This window comes from Micromys minutus, assembly GCF_963924665.1.
Source record: "Micromys minutus genome assembly, chromosome: 19".
Lineage (NCBI taxonomy): Eukaryota > Metazoa > Chordata > Mammalia > Rodentia > Muridae > Micromys > Micromys minutus.
Genome location: NC_137954.1, coordinates 30,774,989 through 30,799,262, shown reverse-complemented (window position 1 = coordinate 30,799,262; position 24,274 = coordinate 30,774,989).

Sequence of the window (24,274 nt, the reverse complement as noted above, 5' to 3'; positions counted from 1 at the left end):
TTTGCTTAAAAGCAAGGGAGTTTTTTTTAACAATTTGAAATAGGATATCTTTATTCATAATAACAGTATTTGTTGGCATACATTTAAAAAATGTTTTACACATTTTCTTATTCCTGGCATGCAATTCTTTAGTATTTTTGTTTTTTATTAGATTGGTTATGTATTTACATTTCAAATGTTATCCTTTATTTCCCCTTCCCCTCACCTACCCCTTCTCTCTGCTTCTATGAAGATGCTCCCACCCCCACCTACCCACTTCCACCTCATCTTTCTAGCATTCTCCTAAACTGGGAAAAGGAGCTTTCACAGGACCAGGGGCTTCTCTTTCTATTAAAGCCAGACAATGCCATGCTCTGCTACATATGCTGCTGGAGCCATGGGACCCTCCCTGTGTACTCAGTGGTGGGTGTTTAGTCTCTGGGAGCTTTGGGTGGTTTAGTTAGCTGATAGTGTTGTTTTTCCTATGAGGTTGCAAATAGCTTCAGCTCCTTCCATCCTTTCTCTAGCTCCTCCATTGGGAATCCCATGCTTGGTGTGATGGTTAGCTGCAAACAACCTCATCTGTATCAGTAAGGCTATCGCAGAGCCTCTGAGAAGACATCTATATCAGGCTCCTGTCAGCAAGCACTTCTTGGCCTCAGCAATAGTGACTGGGTTTGGTGGTTGCATATGGGGTGGATCCCCAGTTGAGGCAGTCTCTGGATGGCCTTTACTTTAGTCTCTGCACAACTCTTTTTCTTTGTATTTCCTCCCATGAATATTTTGTTCTCTCTTCTAAGAAGGACTGAGGCAGACACATTTTGGTCTTCCTTCATCTTGAGCTTCATATGGTCTGTGAATTGTTTCTTGGGTATTCTGAGTTTTTAGGCTAGTATCCAATTATTGGTGAGTGCATACCCTGTGTGTTCTTTTGTGTCTGGGTTACCTCATTCAGGATGATATTTTCTAGTTCCATCCATTTCCCTAAGAATTTCATGTAGTCATTGTTTTTAATAGCTGAGTAGTACTCCATTGTGTAAATCTACCTTTTTTTTTTCTGTATATATTCCATTGGTCAAGGATATCTGGGTTCTTTCCAGCTTCTGGATATTATAAATAAGACTGATATGAACATAGTAGAAGGCATGTCCTTGTTATATGTTGGAGCATCTTTTGGGTATATGCTTAGGAGAGGAATAGCTGGGTTTTCAGGTAGTATTATGTCCAATTTTCTGAGGAACCACCAGACTCATTTCTAGATCGGTTTTATGAGATTGCAATCCCGCCAACAATGAAGGAGTATTTGTCTTTCTTCACATCCTTGCCAGCATCTTCTGTCATCTGAGGGTTTTTTGTTTTGTTTTGTTTTTGTTTTTGTTTTATCTTAGCCATTCTCACAGATGTGAGGTGGAATATCAGGGTTGTTTTGATTTTCATTTGCCTGATGACTAAAGATGTTGAACATTTCTCTAGGTACTTCTCAGCCATTTGATACTCCTCATTTGAGAATTTTTTGTTTAGCTCTGTTCCCCATATTTAATAGGGTTATTCGATTCTTTAGCGTCTAACTTCATATATATATATTATATATATATTGGATATTAGCCCTCTATCAGATGTAGGATTAGTAAATATCTTTTCTCAATATGTTGTTTTGTCTATTGACAGTGTCTTTTGCCTTACAGAAGCTTTGCAATTTATGAGGTCCCATTTTTAAATTTTTGATCTGTTTCTCTGTTGGAAGATGTGATCATCATTCTTTTCACAATTACTACATTGATATCTGTGTATGATTTGACAGGTTCTCAGAGACTAGAGATTCCTTCAATATTGTGTGCGTATTTGTGTGTGTGTGTGTGTGAGTGTGTGTGTGTTTGTACATCTGTTTGTGCATGTTGGGGAAAAAGAACAAAAATCCTTGGGAATTAGCACACCTTCATCCTTATGTTTTCAAGAGAAAGGGCACACGAACTAAGGTGAGTGGAGAGACACCCAAGTGCATCAAAAACAAGTCTCATATTGTCTCCCAAATTCTTCCAAGACTGCTAAGTGAGGCTCATTTGATTTCAGAGTAAAAAAAGCAGTTTTGACTCATAACAACCTGAAAAGCTGCTGGTGTCGTTGGATTTTTTTTTTTAAATAGTAAAGACAAACAAGACTCTTGAAACTTGAGATAACAGTTTGAGTTCCTGATCTAAAAGACTAATAATCACAGACATTATCAATTTCAAAGGGCTGGGCTCTAAGGTGCAGTGTTTTTCACAGTGGAGTACAAAAGGTGTCCTGTTTAAGAACATCAGTAGAAATCAATCACAGTTGAGACCTTCCTTAATCTCTTTATCACCTAGCCTCATACACTTCATTTCTCTGGAACAATAAAGTTGACATTTTATTGACTTAGAGGTACTCCTTCTCCTGGCATTTTAATTTCTGGAAGCCAGGTGGAGGCCTTTGTTCTTAAGCAGTGGGTCTCTTTCATACAGAATCATCAGGCTCAGCCATCTTAGGAGAATTGTGAGTTGCAAGAAGACTCCAACATATTCATGTTGCATTAGACCTTTGACAATTAACAGCTACCCCCGAGAAACCTGTACATTGATCAATACTGTCATTTTCTGTGATGTAGCCATGCTGGGGAGTGCTGGCCACTCTACTCAGGAATGTAAAGGTAAGAGTTGCTCATACAGTAGGATGTTCCCAAAGATATAAAGATATCATGCTGTAGAGCATAAGCATGGCAAACAAAAACAAAAAGCAAAACCCAGATTTAATAATATTTACTATCTGTATAATGCTCTATATAATGTTTGCATTACTATATAACGTTCTAGAAACTGAAGAGCTACAGAAACAGAGATGATTTGTACTGAAAACACAACTCACAAAATGTTGGCCAAGTTGTAGCCCCAGACATTCTAATTAATTTGCAGAACTCTGGAAAGTAAACACTTTAGATCTTTCCCTGGTGAGGTTACAACCATAACTTTATACTCGTAATTTTAGAAGTTTTAACACATCTTACTTTTGCAATTGTAAATATTAGTAAACATACCCTTAAGTATTGCTGATATAATATATAATATCACCTATTAGTAAATTAAAGTATAATGAAACTAATCTTATCAAAGTAATGCATTGAGTGATATATAATGCTATTGTCACTCAATGCAGTGGTTTGTTTATGTTAACTTTCTTTGAAGGCCAAATCATGTTGTCTAAGTTCATTCAGGATCATGGATAAACACTGATCATCTCATGTAATGCACAACCGTATTAGGTAAAGCCATAACTTTTTAATAAAAAAATTGGTTTAATTGAGTGGGTAATAGTTGGATAGGGATACTCTAGCAACTAAGAGAACTTCAGATAGCAGGATGCATACAGAAAGCATCTATTACTCCTACTCCAAAGAAATGCTTATAACAGTGTGATGGGTGTATTTTGTCTCTCAGAACTAGACCACAGAATAGGTATGATTTGATATTAATATGTCTATTGCCAGAGAAACAAATTAAATAGTCCCCATCATGTAATGGTCCATTTAATTTCCTTTTTCTGCTTTTCTAGTGTCAAATTCATCCATCATATTAGTGCTGGACTCAATTTCTTTATGTCTCAATCTCACCCAACCAAAAGCACTTTATGAAACCTATGTACCTATAAGGAAAGCAACAACTTCCAGTCTTTCGGCATGGCATAGATTCTGTCTGTTCCAGCACCTTCGTCAACTGTAGCCTGATTTTTATTTACCACTTTAAAATTTAATTCTCTGACTCTCAATTTTAATTGTTACGAATAGAAATAGAGGAAACCCAGTGGCTTCTTATCAATCATATAACATGATACTTAATATTGGGAATTATAAATGTCACAAGCATGAGGATTGTGCAGTAACTGGGTCCCGCTCTGGGAAAGATTCGCCAATTACTGGTTTAATGTTCAACTCTCACATTTCTTAGTAATTTTATGTTTCAGCTTAAATTTGGGAGTCCCAGAGGATAAGGAAGCACATAAATGAGGAGGAAAATGTTGATTTGGTGTACTTGTATGTGGGTACGGTGAACAAGCTGTTGGAACCAGTGCAGCTACATAAAAGAATATCATGTAGAAGGGAACATAAAATAGACACCAGAGGCGGATAGAGGGAGGACACTAGATGGGAGGCAGCATGAGCAGGGGAATCATGATGGAGGTCAGGTGTAGGGAGGGGCAAAGAGTCTGAGAGATAGAGCAGAAATCAGGGGTGGGGCAACTCTGGAACTAGCAGAAGACATGGGGTGGAGGAGGCTCCCAGGAGTTTGTTGGGGTGACTCTAGCTGCAACTTTTAGCAACTAGGGATATAGAAACTGAAGTGGCCTTCTTTTATAACCAGGAAGAACTTCCACTGGAAGGAGGGGACATCAACACACCCACAAAACCTTCAACCCAAAATTTGCCCTGCCTGCAAAAATGTACAAAAATATAGCAGGAATAGAGATTCAGGGAATGGCCAAACAATGACTGACCCATCCCATGGAAGAGAGCAAAACCCTGATACTCTGCTACGATTATAGACACATGCCTAGCATAACTGTTTTTTAAGAGGCTTCATTCAGTAGCTGATGGAACAGACCCACAGCCAAACATCAGGTAGAGCTTCATCAGTCTTGTGGAAGAGTGGGCAACAGGACTGAGCAAGAAGTGCTACAGAGTCAACTAACCTGAACCCATGTTGGTTCACAAATGTGCTATCTCTGACTGCTGTCTGTCATTGAATCCCTTTCCTCTAGCAGGACTGTCTGGTTGGGCCTCAGTGGAAGAGGATGCACTCAGGTCTGCTGGGATTTGTTGTTCCATGGCAGGCAGGTAGCCCTCTCTGAGGAGAAGAGGAGAAGGAAATGTGGGAAGGATTTTGTGATGGGCAGACAGAGAGGAGAGTGGGAGGGGCATGACTGGATTGTAAAATGATTAAATAAAATAACTAATAAAAAGCAGAGACGAAAATGAAGAAGACAAAGATGGGAGACAGGAGGAGAAGGAGGGGAAGAAGAAAAAGAAGAAGATGAGGAGGAGGAGGAGGAAAAAGACAAGATTATGAGAAGAAAGAAAAAGGTGGTTAACCCTACATGCCTGGCCAGAAGTCAAGGGGAAAATCTCTGTGGTTCTGTTATGAACCCTCTCTGAAGAAAACTTATCTGATGATTTGAATGAGAGTGGACACCATAGCCTTAAATGTTTGCTGGGAAGGAGGATTAGGGGGTCCAGTCTCATTGAAGATGTCACCCGTGGGTGACTCCCTGATAGCTGAAAATCAAGATGCAAACACCAGCTACTTCTCTAGTACCGTGCCTGCCTGCCTCCACACTCCCTGACATGATGATATTGGACTATTCCTCAGAAGATGGTGTCTTCTATGAGTTGTCATGGTCATAGCACCTCTTAACAGCAGTAAAACAGTAACAAAAAATATGAAAATTCCAAGACTCACATCATTTTTTTCTATGAAGCCTTTGCCCAATAATACATGAATTCATTAATTTGACTTTTGAGCCCTTTGGACCAAGTAGAATTCTCTTTTGCAGAATGAATATTGGATGTTATATGATTAGGGCTTGGTGATAATTAATAACTCATTAATAATTGGTATGATGTTTGCCTTGCATACACAGAAATCTTAGCTTCATCAATAGCCCTGAATAAGAATTACACTGTGACAAAAAAAAAAAAAAAAAAAAAAAAAACATGTAACTTTAAGATTTGAAGACAGGTTCTATTGGAGGCAAGTTCAGAAACAGCCTAGGGCATAGCAAAGGAAGAATCCTCTTTCAAAATCAAAACTACATGGACTGGGGAAATAGCTCATCAAAGAAGCACAAGTATGAGAACCAGAATTTCCCAAAAAGCTGGGTAGATATGAAGGCCCTTTTGTAATCCAAGTACTCAGAAACTAGAGGCAGGAGATTTCCACCATACACTACCTAGCTAAATTCTCTGAAATCTGTAAGTTCTGGTCTCCTCAGACAATTCTACCGCACATAAGATAGAAAGTGATCAAAGAAAGCATCTTTTGTTGCAGAGAAGGTGTAGTCAAATGGAAATCTTTATAAACCATATTAGGGGGAGAAATTCTGTGTATTGGGGTTGTTCCTGGCTTGCAAGCAATTTATTCTTGTTGAACATAATGAGACACAGCCATGCCCACATCTGTGAGTCTTTTCTTCCCATTGTCCCTTTGTCCTGGCCTGCCACCTGATTCCAGTCACTTTCATGTGAAATTGAACCGGTTTGAATCCACTGGAGAGCAGATTCCTTCCACTTGATTAAATTTAATATTTTTGTGTTTAATTCCTGGCTTCTTGTTGAGTGTTTAAATGCAGGTTTTGACAATATGAATTTCTTCCTCTGCCGTTTGTTTTCTTTTCTTCCCCAGTGAATTTCTTGAAACAGCTGGTGCCACATGTGTAAACAAAATCAAAATATTTGTTTAAAATTCCCTGAGATTTTAGCTCTACTGGACCTGTTTATTTCCAACTTGACTGTGAATGTTGTAATCAAGATTATATTGTCTGGGAAATGTAAGACAATTAAAATGGGGACAATTAAGGAACATCACCTATTAAGACATGATGCTGTAATTATTGAAATAACTATTAGGCTAGGGATTAAAGTTGAAAGGACATGGAACATTATTAATATAGGCAGCACATTATATCAATGTTTTGCATTAGGTAGTAAACTGACACTTAGAGAATACACTATGTCCTATGAGAGTTTGCTGAAACAAGCACACATCTGAGGTAAGTGTATAAGTGGCAAATGGTTTAGGAACAGATTATCTAGTGCCTTTTCAAATTGCTTCTAAATAATGCTCTCCCTTGTCAAAGCTTAATGATCAAAATCTTTCTTTAAGAAAGTGACTGGGTAGAGGATACAGGCAAGATAGAGGATATGTACTGGAAGAGAGTGGGCATTGGGTCAGGTTTCATGGTCACTAGCTGAATTTCTCATGCCAGTTATCTATATGTGTCACACACAGCAGGAATGCCAGCAGAAGGAAAGGGGCTTTTTTTTTTTTTTTTTTTTTTTTTTTTTTTTTTTGTCTGTGAGATTACGTAGATACATATTACACAAGCCGCAGAATCCTGTGCAAAGTGGCACCCGGGGATAATATTATAAAGGAGACTAATACAGTAAGATTGCACATGGTGACAAAAGACGGACTGCCAGGAAGAGACTGGAGGTCTGGACAGCCTCCGATGTATTTCAGCTTCTACATAAAAATCAAGGGAAGGCTTGGATATTTAGCAGATAGTCAAGCTTGACAGCCAATCAGAAAATGTCTGTGTGGAAGAGGACAAAAATTAGGGAATAAAAACAGTAACATTCTTCTTTATATTTTCCTCAAACCCTTGATTTCCCAACCCTAGATTCTAAGTGTAGTGGACATTACCAGGAACAACTAAGAACCACACATTCACACAGACACACACACACTCACAAACACACACAAACATACACATAAACACATATATTCACAGAAACAGGCATGCACACACACTCCTACATACTATCACATGCATGTACCATTTTAAACCTTTCCATTTAAAGATGTAGATGAGAACATCTGTTTGTCATTCATAGAAAATATCCACATGTACCTCAAAGTATGACTCTAGGAACAGCAAGGCCAAGGCTCTCTCTCAGGTCACACAGCTGTTCAGCCCAAGGTCTCTGTGGCTCAAGTGCAAACCTCAAAACAACTTAGGTTGTTCCTTCATTACCCTTGAGGAATCTGGCAGCAGTGCACAAGGGTAAGCCAAGAAGTTTTAAGAAGCATCTGTATCTGTGTCAAGAAATATATAGAAATAAAAACCAACCAAGCACTTGATTAGCTTTTGTAGGCTCTGACCATGGAATTCCATATCCTTGTGACTGAATATTTGTACTTTTTACTAATCAAAAGCGCCTGAGTGGAGGAAACACAGAAGCCATTTCCTAATTGAAAACAGTTTAGCAGTCTAAATCCTGGATTTGTTCTACCCTTACCCTCCCTAAGAAAGCATGTGTAGCTTTCCCAGCATATGGGATAAAGATTAGATACACGATAACATTATGCTGAGCTAACTATCAAATATGCTGGGCAGAAAGGGTGTACAACCCACTGCTTATTCTAGATTACACAAAATGTAAAGTCTGTCTGTGATCAGCTAGTAAAACAAACTGATAATTTGAGCACAGAAATCCGACTATAAGATAACTGAATTATTGGAGAATATACTCAAGGGCTAAACACAACTGTGTATACCTACTGAGTTTTTTCATTAAGCTCCCTTCAGAGCACACCAAGAGTCACAGTCTATGCTAGTTAGCTTCTATGGGCACAAAGACAAATGACACATAAATTTTGCTTTTAAGAAACTTTTATCCAAAGGCAGATGCGAATTGGATTGAAAATAGAAAATTCGATATAAGATTAATTTGAGTTGGTAGGGGTCATGTACTAGCCGAAGATGATTGGCTTCCACTGTGTCATAAACTCAGTAGCATATTTTTTTTTTGTTTTGGTTTTGGTTTGATTTGGTTTTTTGGGTACATGACGTGGTCTCTAATGACTACTTTAATGACTCAGTTGGGCTCTGTTTACAGTACTGATGAACAGATCAATGCCCACATTTCACACATTTCTAAGTTCTCGGAAAGTCAACCACACCAGTTAACTCTGAAGAATTTCCTATTTACTGTACACTGTTCCCCAAATTGAGAACAGCATACATTATCAGACACTAATGTAAAATCATACTTACAAAAAAGAAAGAAAGAAAAGAAAAGAAAAGAAATGAAATGAAATGAAATGAAATTAAGCTACCTCTTCTGCAAATCCAAGGAGGCCTTAATCCGTGTATTATCATTTAATAGCCCATGTAATTATATATAGGAATTTTAATGCTTTTATCCATTGCTTCACACACAGAGCAGGCAAATGGGATGATAAAAAAATAATCATGTTAATAATAATCCTATAGTCATCATATAAACATGACTGAAGATGGAAACTTCCTGAAGAAGTGAAGAGAACGTGCTATGTTAACATCTTTCAAAACATAAAAAAATAATATGAATAATGTTGATGTAGAGGTATCAAACACAACATATCACATTTGTATTCCTAATATTGTTTTCCTGTGAATGCTTCATGATTTATTGGGTATTCGTTTGAAATGTATCAAATGCATAACCTCCAACTTGATGACCCACTGGGTTTTTATTGGAGTCACTAACTTGAGTACGGCTAAGGGAAGAATCATAAGCCGCTGTTTTACAAAAAGTTCCAATCCCATCTCCTTTTATGAAAACTGCAACCCCGAACCTGTCTCTGCACCACCTGCAGCCAGCCCAATACTTTGCACAGATCCCCTTGCCACAGCATAGCTTGTCAATCTCCCCACACCAGCACTTCGTCTTTGCTTTTATAACCTTGAAGACACTTACCTCAGCTTTCTCAGACCCCTGAGTTTATCCCGGGAGCATCCCTCTCCTTCCTGGAAGGAATACTTCTGGTAGCAGAAAACCGCTACAAAACAGGGCTTCACTGGGATCATCTAGACCCAATGCCCATGGAAACAAAGGAAGAAAAAGTGTGCAGATGGATCGCATAGAAAGTCCCTACCTATTCTGAGATGTCAGTACTAACTAACCCGTATAGCTTTGCTCTCTCAACCAGGAAGCAGGAAATTGTGGTCTTCCGGTGGAGGGAGCCAATGCCCGCAGAAGTTGTATAGTGAATCTTTAATTCCTAAAGAGAGACCTAGACAGTGGGTCACGCCATTTGACACCCCTTCAAAAAACCCCTTAGGACATACATTTTTGTGTTCTTCAAGACACACAAACCAGGCTTTTATATCTCATTTCCAGCCATACATTATCATATTATGGTCGTTTTTCCAGACTTAACATGTAGAAAATACAAGATCTGAAGTTTTTTTTTTTTTTTTTTTTTTTTTTTTTTGCTTTCTCCATTTTAACAATGAAGTTTTTGTTCAGAGTGAAAATTAGGACATTACTCTCCTTTCTTCCACTCATCCACTCAGGGGTTTTGATTCCTGGACCACAACCAAAACAAAGTGAGACATAGCATACCCCAGAGCTAAGCCAAGTCAGACCCCAGTAGGCTGCTCTGCCCTTCAGGTTTAGCAGTACATGCTACAAAATCTGTGCTATTGAGAAAGGTGTGGGCAAATATCCCAATAAGACTAACCCCTACTACATTTTCTATTGCCATTCTTTTGATTTAATTTCCATTAGTTTGTTCATACTCTTGATTAAACAGGGATGTGCCCACATTTGTCACACGGGTGACAACATGATTGATTTTGCCAAGATGTTTGTACTTCTTTTATCAGAAAGAAAAGAGAGCTTCAGAATTACATTTAGAGACACACCCAATTTCCTTACATCCAACACTTAGTTGCTCAGTGATACCCTTAAAGAACAACTCTGTACCACACAATAGCTTAAGGGGAGGTAAGAGTAAAATACTTTATTTGGCCTCAACCATGGGACAATTAAGGAACTAAGGAATTTAGTACAAACCACCCCCCGTGTGTGTGTGTGTGTGTGTGTGTGTGTGTGTGTGTGTGTGTGTGTGTGTGCATGCACATGTGTTTATGAGACAGAGACTTACAAATATTAACCCAGAGTCCCAAAATAGTTTGAAAATATCATTCTCATATTTACAATAAACCCAAGTAAATATTTTCAGAAAATGTGACTCATCCTCTCCTTCCTTGCTTTGAAATAACATTTTCAGACCTTCTCCAAACCAGTAGTGTGACAGAGGCTGATGTTTCTGAGTACAGAAATTTACCTGCAAGTACAAGCAATATCTTCTCCCATTTGTTAAAGAAATCTATGAGGGTGGCCCAGTTGTAAGCTGTTTTACTTTTTTTTTTTAAACAGAAGTCTTATCAGTTTCTCTGATTAAAGTTTATGCCTATGTTTAAGTGACTCATGTTTTTCTTCTATGCTGTTCTTCTGAGTCACTTGGAAAGATATCTGCTGAGTTGAAACATTGTATATCAAGGGGCAGGTATTAGGTTGTGAGTACATGTATTTAAAAATGACAACATAAGCATGTAGGGACTGTTTGCTCTTTTACATAACCCCTAAGAACGAATCATTTTCATGATAGCTTCAATTTTCAAAGAAAAGAAATGAAAAAACACAGACTTTATAGTTTTTTTTGGTGTCAACCTCAGCTTTTAAAATTTCGAAGAACAAAAGGATACAGTAACAAGTATAGATGGGGAAATAGGATGATTAAGAAAAATAAAAAGTTAAAAAAAAATTAGAGTAAAGGATCCAGGCTAAATCCCATCCAGCTCATGGCAGGTTACTGCTGTCTGGTCTACGGACCTTTATGTAAAGTCCATGTAGGAAAAGCAAAGGAAAAATAATTGGTGCCAAAATCATTTAGTATTCAAAAAGGCTATATGCCTATGATAAATCTAACCACAGGATTATTTAACACTTATTTATCAGTGTTAATAAGATTTGTGGGAAGCACTCTGATGGAAAGACAACCTCTCTTGAGGGGCAGAGAGCTCAGAGGACTAGGTTTGTTACATGGCTGACTCTTTCTGTGTGCAGTGGTACTCAACCTTCACTCAGACCCTCCTCAACTCCAAGAGATGCCTGAAATTCAGAATATGTGAGCTGTACCTGGTTTCTTCTTTGTTTTCTTCCTGTAATTGGTGACTTCATTAAAAGTTTGACACTGATCAAGTTGTTACATATCTTCATAGTGTAGAAATAGATTAACAATAAACTCTCACTATGAGCTATTTCATTCTTCAGTCTCTGATGTGCAGTGTGGTCTTGGTTTTTTTCCTTACTCTCTTCTTTAGGTCACTATTCCTCTCTCACCAGCGATACATTTACCTCCCAATGCTCTTTTTTATGATTTCCCCCTCCACCCTCTCTCTTTGTATATATGTTTTTCACCATTTTAGCTCTATTCCATTTTTTCTCATATCCAAGTTGATTTTCAACAATATATAAATGCTATCTAAGTGGCAGACAGTTATGATCAGACAGCTATTCACGTCACATGTGCCTTTGTCTTTCTTACACACATGTACGTTTTTATGAAATAAAATCCACCCTCTGTGTGTCACTGATATAACTGCAATCTTTTCTCAAAAAGAAGAAATTCTTTTCTTGTCTTAAGTAACCATTTTTGGCTATCTTTCTTTATATTCTACTAAGCAGAGAAACCTAGGGTCCCAGGTTGATTCTGACTATGTAAAGGTCTCATTAATTGACACCACTCCCATCAAAGCCAGGATCTAAAACATTAGTTAGATCATTGCCCATTTTTTTGTTAACTATAAGATCCAAACAACCTTTCCTTCTGTGGGATAGCAGCTCTAGGCAAGGAAAACAGCTCATGTTGTTCTAGTGCTGGATGAAGATCACAGAACAAAGAGTAAGAGATGGAGATGGAGCACTGCCACAGAGCAGGGACATTCTCTTGGACCACTGGCATCTGCATCTGGTTTGTCTATCAAAAACTCAGAGTCAGCTGTGGACACTGGGGCTGGGAGAAGTAGAACAGAGTGGGCTGACATGCTGTGATGAGGTACATTGTCTGAACCTGAAGAAAATGCAATTAATCACTCCTCAAATTTTACCTTTAAGGTGATCTTATTGAGCAATGTGAAGCCCTTCCCTTTCCTAATTACAGAGTTATTTCTGGAATTGCATCAACAGCTTTATATTACATCCAGCATATCCCAGGGGTTTCTCATTCTATGTTAATAAATTCAAACACTGAGGCATTATTGGCAGACTCAGCACCACACATGACTAACTCAACTAAAACATTAAAGGAGTTGGATCCTGGTAGAATATGCCTATGATAAGCCAGATCATGACACATATTTGGCTGAGATTAGTGGCACTACTCAGGTTTCATTGCATCTTAAACATAATTTCCTTAAAAATGTTGCAGGACCTGACTGGAAAAACTTTCAGTGTTCAAAATAATAAAGTTTATCTGCTACAAAGACATAAGTAGGTCAAGGTATGTGGGAGTCCATGCACCTTTCCAGGTGGATTCAGAGCCAAGCTTGAGTATAATGGTTATTTTATCTTCTCATCAGAAGATTAAGATTATTTTACGAGTGTTCTGTTACTTTGAAGTCTAAGGATTGTTTCCCTTATGAGAAATTAAGAGGGAATCTCAATTAAACTGGTGAGAATACTACAAGCAAGCTTTTTCTCGAAAGACTTCACAGGTCAACCAAGATATTCATACATACACACAGACATGAACATAATCCACACATGTATGCATACATGTCTATATATGCATAATTTATACTGATATGTTTGTTACATATATGATAGATGGACCTTGATATTCTCATAGCTATATCATAGCATAATTTGATTGAATTTATATTAGAAGTTATACCAACCTACATTCTATGTGGTAACTAACACTTATATAGTTTATCTATAGTTGTTTGTGCTGGAGGGAAGATCTCATACCTTATTGGATGGTCCAGCAAGAGTCTAGCCTGAACCAACTAGAAATACCAGAAGTTATATTCACAAAGTACACCAAGACTTTTCAAACAAATATAACACCAACAAACCTACCAACTTGACCTACACAGGGACCCCGAAAAAATAAGGGAGTGACAAAACTGGCCCTCACCAGGGAAAAATACAACAGTTGTTAGTCCAATGACAAACACCCTTGCGAACATACGTACAAGTAACATTATATGAACAGATTACATTATTTTTAAGGAATTATGTCTTTGCATACACATATGAACACATTGACAATTAGTGAAGAAAGAGTACACTGAGGCGGGGTATACGGGAATTTTGCAAGACGTCAAAGAGAAGGTGGCAATATAATTAAATTATAATCTCAAAAATTAAAAAATAATACAGATTTTAAGTGTGGCCATTCAGTCTCTGCCTCCCCACCTGTGGCATACAGTTACCAGGTGGAGAGAGAAAAAAACACTCCTATTCTAGCCAATCTCAGAGCAAGATTTACAGGGTTTGGAAATGTCTTGAGCCCACTCTTACTCTAGGCTTGCTCCCCACAGGACCACAACAGTCAGACCCCACGGAGGTACCTATAGAAAACACAAATACAGAAGAATTTCACTAGCTACCTTCACTCTGTCTCTGATAGGCTCCACTCTTATTTTGTTCATATGTCAAGCTTACCTCACCTTCTCCTTCCCACAACCCCACCATTAACCTTGCAATATAGTCTTAGAAGAGCATTGTAGATTGACCAGACGCATTCAAACAGGACCTTCTTTCCTCTGAACTTCAAAGCTGTGTGATCCCAAAGCATACTGTGTCTGCATGACCCACACCAATTATGGCCCTCCTAAAGCTCTTTCTAAAAATACTTTTTCATGCTTCTTCTAATGTATATTGCAGAAAGACCATAAAGATGCTGTCATGGTGATATACAGAATTTTCTTAATGACAATAAGTAAAGCTATCCTAATATCATGAATATTTTGAGAATTCATTCTTTCTTCAAAGGAAGATTTTTGGCCACATTGTAAATTATTGCATCATGCTTCCTCCAGTTTCAGGATTGATCCTTCAGTTCACTTTTCTCAGGTTGTCAAATACCTGTCAAAATTACAAATGAAACAAGTTAGTGCCATTCTACTGATGAAACACTGTGGTGTATGCAGCTTGACAATCTTAGTTGTGTCACGGTGTAATTCTGAGAGCTAAGTACATGCCCATAATGCTGTCCTATTTTATACAGAGGGTTGTTTGGTGTCTTCGGTAGTGGGATATACTTGTAAGACAGTTTCCTTAACTGAATGATGTAAAGTAGAAAAACCCACCCTACAACTGAATCTTTCCAGTGAGGGAAGATCTACCTTCAATCTGGGCCACATCTTATGCTGGTAACTCATATAAGGACATATAAGAAGGAAGCACTTGCTGCTTACATGGTGACTCTCACTCTCACTGGTGAGTTTGTTCCTTCACTGGTATTAGAACTACTTCGTTGAAATTTTGGCATAATTAAAGAACGACTCAGACACCCAGGTTTGGGGACAGATCAACTACTGGACTTTTTTGACTCTTAATTGGAAACAGCCGTTGTTTGGAATAGTTGAATCATAACCTCTAAAACACTATATATACACATACATACAAATATATATGAAGGAATACACACACACACACACACACACACACATACACACACATACACACACACACACACACACACACACACACACACACACACACACACACACACACACATATATATATATATATATATATATATATATATATATATATGGCTTCTATAATCCACCAGGTCTGCTTCTATATAGACTAATACAGAAAGCTAGCAGAGAAAAGTAATTCTCTAGGGCAGTAATTCACTAGGGCAGGCACTCTGGATATCATAGGACTAAGTCTGTTTGATTGGTTTCACATCCAGGAGACAAACTTTGTTGAAATGCATCTACTCTGTCATATTTACTCCACCCTGACAAATTAATCCATGAGCCTGAAACCAAATAGTCACAGCAACCAGAATAGTTACCAACAGTAGAAACTGTTACCAAGAAGTGGAGTTGTTGCTGTGAAAACCTTGAACTTGTGGTCCGCTCAAAGGCTCAAATCTACCCATTTTTTCATTTCAGCTTACTTTCTAAAAGGATATTTATCTTACATTATATCTTGTTTGATTTCTGGATTTGAATAATTTAATCTTTAGTATAAAAATGCATTGCAGTATGTTTGAATAGCAAAAACAGATTATCAGTTACACCCTAGTATGTAATCAATATTACAAGAAATGTTTGCTATTAAAAGAAATGCTGCAAGTATATATATTTCTATGTCTTTCACATTTGTATAAAATAGATATTTCATTTATTTTTAAAAGTTGTTAATTGAATAATTTAATAGAAGGGAACATTGTCCCAGTACTGTGAAAACCTTCTCAGTTGCAGATTTTCTACTGTCAGCCCTGGCAAGAAGACACTTCCAGTATTTTTCCAGTGACTGCAATCATATGCCCTGTATAAAAGCATCCTAAGATGCCCATGTTATACATAGTTATCTGCCAAACATAACTCAAAACAGAATCTCTGCCACACCTGCTTTCTCTGGTTTCTAGAATGTGATTCATACCTTTTGATATTCTAAAGATAAGTTGTCAATGAAAATTTGAGGGGTATATTTAGGGACCTTAGAGTTGCCTGTTCTAGAGCATCTATAGTGAGAGCTTCCATTCAGATAGTCTATGAATCCAAATAGTCAGTAATTCTTGTAGCAGAGATTCTGTAGTTTTATAAACCTCAGTATTGATACCCAAGATTAATATTTATACATTTGTATTGTGAGCTCACTTCTTATCACTGAATATCTATTTAGGTATTATGCATTTTAAAATGAATAGGAATACATTGTATTGTATTCATTGAAGCATCCTTTGCTGAACATTGTTATTTACAGTAATATTGCTCAATCTAACTCTATGAGTAACATTCAACTGTCTTATTTTTGGCTGACAATTTATTTCTATGACATTTTGAATACGTGATCAGAGCTTAATCTATATTCATGCACATTTTCATTATTTATTTTTACTTTTATTTTATTTGGTATACAATAAATATGTTCACATTTCTTTCATTACCCTCAAAAGTAATAGATGGCCAACTTAATTTACTGAAAAATCAAGGGGAAACGTGTGAATAAAATGTGTTGGCAATGGTCTGACAATAGACAAGAGTAAACATGGCTATTAACTATGCTGTGATTCTCAAATGACAGCTTTAATTTTTTTTTTTTCAGAAAGATGTCAAAGTTTTAAGATAGAGGTGATCTTCACTCCATCCCACTAATTTCTACTTTTCTTAGTGTACGATCAAATTGTGAACAAGCCAGGCAGGACTCCTGCTGTCACCAAGGTTCAGAGAATAAGATAAAGATCGGGAAAGGCGGCTCGTACAAGCTGAGCAACTGTGACCTGGAACAGATCTTAGGAACTTCTGTTCCCACCCGAAGACGACTTCAGGACGCAGAGCGGACCCTGGCCCAGCTGCCACCCGGAACCTGGGCTGCCGGGGAGTAGAGAGATCTCTGCGGAGTGCACACGGAAAGTGTACCAGGGACACAGACCAGATACAAGGGAAAGGCAAGAACATATCACTGACAACAAAATGGCAAGAGGAAAGAGAAAGAGTATATCCCAAGGAAACCAAGACAATCTAGCAACACCAGAACCCAGCTCTCCGATAGTAGCAAACATCGGAATTCAAAACACTCCAGAGAAAGAAGACACAGACCTGAAATCATGCCTCAAGACGCTGATAGAGTTACTTAAACAAAAAGGGAGGAAAAGCAAAAAGATTCAGAAGCTTTTAAAGAAGAAACAAGAAAAACACTCAAAGAACTCAAAGAACGAGACGAAAACAGAACCAAAGAAATAAAAGAATGGAAGAGGGAAATTAAAACAGAAATTGACACAATAAAGAAAGCGCTAAAAGAGATAACCCTAGAGTCAGAACATCAAAAAAAAAAAAAAAAAAAAAAAAAAAAATCAGGAGTCACAGAAGCAAGCATTTCCAACAGATTACAAGAGATCGAGGAGAGAATCTCGGCGGCAGAAGACAACATTGCAAACATAGACAAAACAGCCAGAGAAGATGCAAAAAACAAAAAGCTCCTAACCCAAAATGTCCAGGAAATACAAGACACAATGAGAAGACTGAACCTAAGGATAATGGGAATAGAAGAGGGAGAAGAGTATCAACTAAGAGGCACAGTAAATATCTTCAACAAAATCATAGAAGAAAACTTCCCTACCCTCAAGAATGAGATGACCACGAGCATAAAAGAAACCTTCAGAACTCCAAATAGGTTGGACCAGAAAAGAAATACCTCCGGACACATAATAGTAAAAACATCAAGTGCCCAAAGTAAAGAAAGAATACTAAAAGCAGTAAGGGAAAAAGGGCAGGTAACATATAAAGTCAGACCAATCAGACTCACACCCGATTTCTCAACAGAGACTATGAAAGCTAGAAGAGCCTGGACAGACATCATGCACTCCTTAAGAGAGCACAAGTGCCAGCCCAAGCTGCTATACCCAGCAAAACTATCAATCACCATCGATGGAAAGACAAAGATATTTCAAGACAAATCAAAATTCACACAATATCTGACCACAAACCCAGCACTACAACGAATTATAGGTGGAAAACCCAATACAAGGAGGGAAAATACAGCCTAGTAAAAACAAGAAAACTCCTAAACAAGAAAACTAAAAGAAGAAAAAAACACAGACACAACTCAACCCAAAAAAGCAAAAATGGCAGGAAACAGAAACAATTATTCCTTGATATCTATTAACATAAATGGTCTCAACTCCCCAATAAAGAGACATAGACTATCAGACTGGATACATAAACAAAATCCAGCCTTTTGCTGCATACAGGAAACTCATCTCAGAGACAGAGACAGACACTATCTCAGAGTAAAAGGGTGGGAAAAAAACTTCCAAGCAAACAGCTCCAAGAAGCAAGCTGGAGTGGCTATTCTAATATCAAATAAAGTAAATTTACAACCAAAAGTTATCAAAAAAGATAAGGAAGGACACTTTTTACTCATTACCGGGGACATCTGTCAGGAGGAACTCTCAATCCTTAACATATATGCTCCAAATAAAAAATCACCCACATTCATAAAAGAAACTCTACTAAAGCTCAAAAAATACATTTCACCCCACACAATAATAGTGGGAGACTTTAACACCCCACTCTCACCAATGGACAGATCAGGGAAACAGAAACTGAACAAGGACACTGCAAAACTAGCAGAGACTTTGAACCAACTAGAATTAATAGATATATACAGAACATACTATCCTAAAGTAAAAGAATACACCTTCTTCTCACCACCCCATGGCACCTTCTCGAAAATTGACCACATAATTGGACACAGAACGAGCCTTCATCGATATAAGAAGATTGAAATACTCCCATGCATCCTCTCAGATCACCATGGTCTATGGCTGGTCTTTAACAACAACAAACACAACAAAATGCCCACATACACATGGAAACTAAACAATGCTCTGTTAAACGATAGCAGGGTCAAAGAAGAAATAAAGAAAGAAATTAAGGACTTTCTAGAATTCAACGAAAATGATAACACAACATACCCAAACCTATGGGATGCAATGAAATCAGTATTGAGAGGAAAACTCAAAGCCCTAAGTGCTTCCAAGAAGAAACTGGAGAGAGCTCACATCAGCAACCTGACAGCACAGCTAAAAGCCCTAGAACAAAAGGAAGCAGATATACCCAAAAAGAGTAGACGGCAAGAAATAATCAAAATTAGGGCAGAAATAGACCAAATAGAAACAAAAAGAACCATTGAAAAAATCAACAAAACAAAGAGTTGGTTCTTTGAGAAAATCAACAAGATTGATAAACCCCTAGCCAGACTAACTAAAGGGCAAAGAGAGAGTATCCAAATTAACAAAATCAGAAAGGAAAGTGGTGACATAACAACTGAAACTAAGGAAATTCAAGAAATCATCAGATCCTACTACAAAAACTTATACTCCACAAAATTGGAAAATCTGGAGGAAATGGATGAATTCCGAGACAGATACAAGGTCCCAAAGTTGAACCAGGACCAAGTAAACCATCTAAATAACCCTATAACACCTAAAGAAATAGAAGAAGTCATCAAAAGCCTCCCAACCAAAAAAAGCCCAGGTCCAGACGGGTTCAGTGCAGAATTTTATCAGACATTTATTGGGGATATAACATCAATATTCGCCAAACTATTCCAAAAGATATAATCAGATGGAATATTACCCAACTCATTTTTTGAGGCTACAATAACCCTCGTACCTAGGCCACACAAAGACCCTACAAGGAAAGAGAACTTCAGACCAATCTCTCTTATGAACATTGATGCAAAAATACTCAACAAAATCCTTGCAAACCGAATCCAAGAACACATCAAAACCATCATTCATCATGACCAAGTAGGCTTCATTCCTGGGATGCAGGGATGGTTTAACAAAAGGAAATCCATCAATGTAATTCACCATATAAACAAACTTAAAGACCAAAATCACATGGTCATCTCACTAGACGCTGAGAAAGCATTCGATAAAATCCAACACCCCTTCATGTTAAAAGTCCTGGAAAGAACAGGAATCCAAGGCCCATATTTAAACATAATAAAAGCAATATACAGCAAACCAACAGCCAACATCAAACTTAATGGTGAGAAACTTGAAGCAATCCCACTAAAATCAGGGACTCGACAAGGCTGCCCACTCTCTCCCTACCTATTCAACATAGTACTGGAAGTCCTGGCTGGAGCAATTAGACAGCAAAAGGAGATCAAGGGGATACAAATCAGAAAGGAAGAGATAAAAACATCACTCTTCGCCGATGACATGATAGTGTACTTGAGTGACCCCAAAAATTCCACCAGAGAACTCTTACACCTGATAAACAAGTTCAGCAAAGTGGCCGGATACAAAATTAACTCAAACAAATCAGTAGCCTTTCTATACTCAAAGGACAAACATGTGGAGAAAGAAATTAGGGAAAAGGTACCCTTCACAATCATTACAAAAACTATGAAATACCTTGGTGTGACTCTAACTAAGCAAGTGAAGGACCTGTATGACAAGAACTTCAAACCTCTAAAGAAAGAAATTGAGGAGGATCTCAGAAAATAGAAAGATCTCCCATGCTCATGGATTGGAAAGATCAACACCTTAAAAATGGCCATCCTACCAAAAGCAATCTACAGATTCAATGCAATCCCCATCAAAATTCCAACCCAGTTCTTCATGGAATTGGAAAGATCAATGTGCAATTTCATATGGAATAACAAAAGACCTAGAATAGCGAAATCCATCCTCAACAACAAAAAAAACATCTGCGGGAATCACTATCCCTGACCTCAAGCTATATTACAAGGCAATTGTGCTGAAAACTGCATGGTACTGGTACAGAAATAGGCAAGTGGATCAATGGAATAGAATAGAAGATCCAGAAATGAGCCCTCATGTATATGGTCACCTGATTTTTGACAAAGGAGCATTAACATTCAATGGAAAAAGGACAGCCTATTCAACAAATGGTGCTGGTCCAACTGGCATTCAACATGCAAAAGAATGAAAATAGACCTCTTCTTATCTCCTTCTACAAAGCTCAAGTGTAAGTGGATTAAAGATCTCCACATTAAACCAGATACACTGAAACTATTAGATGAGAAAGTAGGGAAAACCTTAGAACACATAGGCACAGGAGAAAATTTCCTGAACAAAACACCAATGGCTCAAGCTCTAAGGTCAAAGATTAACAAATGGGACTTAATGAGATTGCAAAGTTTCTGTAAGGCTAAGGACATCGTCAAGAAAACAAAACGGCAACCAACAGAATGGGAAAAGATCTTTACTAACACCACATCAGATAGAGGCCTAATATCCAAGGTGTACAAGGAACTCAAAAAGCTAGACACCAGAGAATCAAATAACCCTATTAAAAAATGGGGTACAGAGCTAAACAAATCATTTTCAGTTGAGGAACACCGAATGGCCGAAAAACATCTGAGGAAGTGCTCGACATCCTTAGCCATCAGGGAAATGCAAATCAAAACAACCCTAAGATTCCACCTCACACCAGTCAGATTGGCCAAGATCCAAAACTCAGATGACAGCAGATGCTGGCGAGGCTGCGGAGAAAGAGGAACACTTCTCCACTGTTGGTGGGGTTGCAAGCTAATACAACCACTCTGGAAATCTGTCTGGCGATACCTCAGAAAATTGGATATAGTACTACCTGAAGACCCAGCTATTCCACTTCTGGGCATATACCCCAGAGACACTTTAATACACAACAAAGATATATGCACCACAATGTTCATAGAGGCTCTATTTATAATAGCCAGAAGCTGGAAGGAACCCAGATGTCCTTCAGAAGACGAATGGATACAAAAATTGTGGTACATATACACAATGGAATACTACTCAGCCACCAGAAACAATGACTTAACCAAATTCTTAAGAAAATGGCTGCATCTAGAGAAGATCATCCTGAGTGAGATAACCCAGTCACAAAAGAACAGACATAATATGCAGTCACTGATAGTGGGATGCTAACCCCAGAGGCTTGCACTCCCCCAGAAACAACTCACAGACTGTATGAAGTCCAAGAAATAAAGAAAACAAAAATATACATATATTCACAAAACAAAAAGACTTTGACTATTTCCATGTTGCGTTTTGTTTTGCATGTACTTATTGCAACTAGTACGTTTTCAATGCATACTGTCAAGCCCTTGAAAAAAATCAAGTACTGACTAAAAAACATATTCACATGGTTTTATGTAAAATTTATTTTAATGTCTGAAAAAACAGTACTGACAAAAATGTATAATTTTAAGCAAAAAATGTTTAAAATTTTTACATTTATCTTTGTTTTGCAAAATAAAGTCGTTTTAAAAAAAAGATAAAGATCATCCCTACTGGGTGAACTATAAGATGTGCAGGGTGGTACAGAGCATCTTTTAAAGCAGAAAAGAGGGACTAAGTGATAGGATTCTCAGAAAAAGACAGTAAAAGCATTCAGACCTTAAAGACACAAACCAACGAGGTTTGGCAAACAAACAAACAAACACAAACAAACCAAAAACTTGAAGAAAGGACATAACAGCTCCAAGAAAACAGAGAGGAGATGCAGGACACGGAGAATAACAATGATATGTCCAAACAGAAATAGGAAATAATTATTTTAAATGGATTGCATATTAAAGTTATGGGATTACATTTTTAGCCAAGGATGGCCATGATTTTATTAAACTTTTAAGGAATACTATTAAAAAACAAACAAACAAGCATAGGACATGTATAGGTAGGGAAAATCAATGAATAATGACACTTCCATGAGACCTTGCAACTTCAGTTCAGTTCAACCTATAGAAAACATGTATAGGTGGATAAAGACGACCAGTTCCACAAGATTATCCTCTCACAAAGACTTGTACACTGTGGTATGAGTGTCCCCACTACATACACATTCTACACATAGAATATTTGAAAACTGAGAACTTAAGGACAAATTAAATGTCAAATGAACAGAGTTCCTTATAAACCAATGATATGTTAGGCAGGTATCAATCTTGGTTATTGTTGACATTTTAAAATGTTTGTGTTTTGTTTATATTTTTATTCTTTGTAAAAATCATCATTATGGTATACTTTCTAAAGGTTTTTTTCCAATCTATATGTTGCCATTTGTCCTAGTGACTATGTCCTTTACTGTACAGAAGCTTTTCAGTTCCATGAGGTCCCGTTTATCAGTTCTTAATCTTAAAGCCTGAGCCACTAGAGTTTTGTTTAGGAACACCCCCATCCTCCCTATGCCAATGGTACTTTCCCCCACTTTTCCTTCTATTAGATTCAGTGTATCTGGTTTTATGCTGAGGTTCTTGATCCATGTAGACTTGGGCTTTGTGCAAGGTGATAGATATGGATCTACTTTTACATACAGACTTCCAATTAGACTAGTACCATTTTTTGAAGATACATTCTTTTTTCCATTATATATTTTTGTCTTCTTTGTCAAAGATCCACTGTCCATAACTTTATGGTTTTATTTCTTGGTGTTCAATTCTATTCCATTGATCAACGTGTCTGTCTCCGTACCAATACTATGCAGTTTTTATAACTATTGCTATGTAGTATAGCTTGATGTTAGGGATGGTGATTTCTCCAGAAGTTTTTTTATTGGTAAGAATTGTTTTTGCTATTTTGGGACTTTTGTTTTTCAAGTTTCTTAGTCAAATGAATGGAACCTGAAAATATTATCCTGAGTGAGGTAACTCAGACCCAAAAGGACACACATAGTATGTTATCACTAATAAGCAGATATCAGCCAAAAAAGTACACAGTACTCAGGATATAATCTACAGAACTCAAGGTTGGTTAACAAGCCGAAGGGTTCGAGTAGCATGCCTCAATCCCATTTGGGAGGAATAACAAAGCAATCATAGTGGATAGAGAGAGAGAGAGAAAGACCTATATGGGAGAAGGTGCAGGGAGAGAAAAAGTGGAACATGATCAGGTATTGGGAGGAACAGGACTGAATCCCTGAGGGCCAACAGAAAGAATGGAAACAGGCAACCTCAGATGGTAAGAGGTGTGGGGACCCTCTAGAATGCATCAGAGACCTGGGAGGTAAGAGACTCAAGTGACTC